The 1412-nt window shown below is 55.2% G+C and overlaps 1 protein-coding gene across 1 annotated transcript in view; it reads right to left on the bottom strand.

Moving 5' to 3' along the window:
* SLC12A8 (solute carrier family 12 member 8) overlaps positions 1-1412 on the bottom strand; it is a gene marked incomplete at its 5' end in the record, with an annotated part of 23793 nt that overhangs the window by 5139 nt on the left and 17242 nt on the right. The gene's annotated exons all lie outside the window — the stretch shown is intronic.

Raw genomic sequence — 1412 nt, 5'->3', positions numbered from 1 at the left:
AGGAGGCGGGGCACCAGTGGCGCACAGACTGCAGGAGGCGGGGCACCAGTGGCGCACAGACTGCAGGAGGCGGGGCACCAGTGGCGCACATACTGCAGGAGGCGGGGCACCAGTGGCGCACATACTGCAGGAGGCGGGGCACCAGTGGCACACAGACTGCAGGAGGCGGGGCACCAGTGGCGCACAGACTGCAGGAGGCGGGGCAGCAGTGGCACACAGACTGCAGGAGGCGGGCACTACACAGTGTTGAAGGATGGGTCACATGATTGTACAGATCTCGTGTCCCAATGACACGGAATTGACATGTTACATTGTACGAAGTCCCCGTGTTCCGCACACGGATCTCAGCGTATCTATTATCGGACGTATTTATCCTGCACGGAGCCGGCCGGCGATACATGGAGCTCTGACCGAGATTCCTCTGATAATTCTGATCTTGGTATGCGGCCGAAGGAAGGGTGTTACCGACCCAGAATCCCCAGGGGCCTGAAACATGTTCTGCATCATGCTGCATTACTGTGTGTGATACTAAGTGTCTGAATTACAGGCCGTTCTCTATCAGCATTTCCCTATCACTGAGCTCTATGGGAACCACGCGGAATGTCGCCGTCCCATATACTGGGGGGGGAGGGGGGGGGGTCACCACCCCCCCCCATAATCCGCTCACCAACACTGAGCGTTTGCTGGCAGAGGGACGCCTAATCCTGAGCGCGGTTCACACAATTCTAATGAGGAGAATGCGGCGGAGTCTATAATCCCGTCTATCGGGGGAATTACTGCAAAACGCGGCCACTCCGCCATCAACACGTTACTGGGATCAGCTTAAAGGGGAACTACAGAGAATTTACCCGACAGTAAACCAAAATTGATGTTTGTGAAATTTATACAGAGATCCCTCTAGGGACCTCCTGAATGTCAGGCAGTGCAGTCAGCCTCCCCGCTGAACAACTGCCGAGATAAAACCAATAGCTAAAATATGGGTTTTCAGGCTGCACTGACGGTTTGTTCACATTGCCACCATTTATTCGCCTTCACGCGCTGACATTCCGGAGTCTTCTCTGAGCTTTTCATGGCTATTAAAAGATCCTTTGGACCTGTCGATGATTGTTGTAGCATTGATTGGGGACCGTCGAGGCCGCTTGTAATGAGCGATAGGAAGTGAAAGTTCTGATACAGACCCAGAAAATTCCACTGAGATTTCTATAAATGACACGACTTGCCTCCTGCCCGATCTCTGCCCATAGTGTGAGGCGGCATCCAATCACTGAGCTGCGTAACAAGCGGGGCCGGATTTCCCACAAGGCCAACCAAGGCCCGGCTTTGGGGCCGCAGGGAGAAGAGGGGCCAGCAGGGAGAAGAGGGGCCAGCAGGGAGAAGAGGGGCCAGCAGGGAGAAGAGGGGCCAGCAGGGAG

Source organism: Nanorana parkeri, unplaced genomic scaffold (assembly GCF_000935625.1).
Source record: "Nanorana parkeri isolate BGI_ZX_2015 unplaced genomic scaffold, ASM93562v1 scaffold3908, whole genome shotgun sequence".
Lineage (NCBI taxonomy): Eukaryota > Metazoa > Chordata > Amphibia > Anura > Dicroglossidae > Nanorana > Nanorana parkeri.
This window is presented reverse-complemented; position numbering and strand designations above follow the sequence as displayed.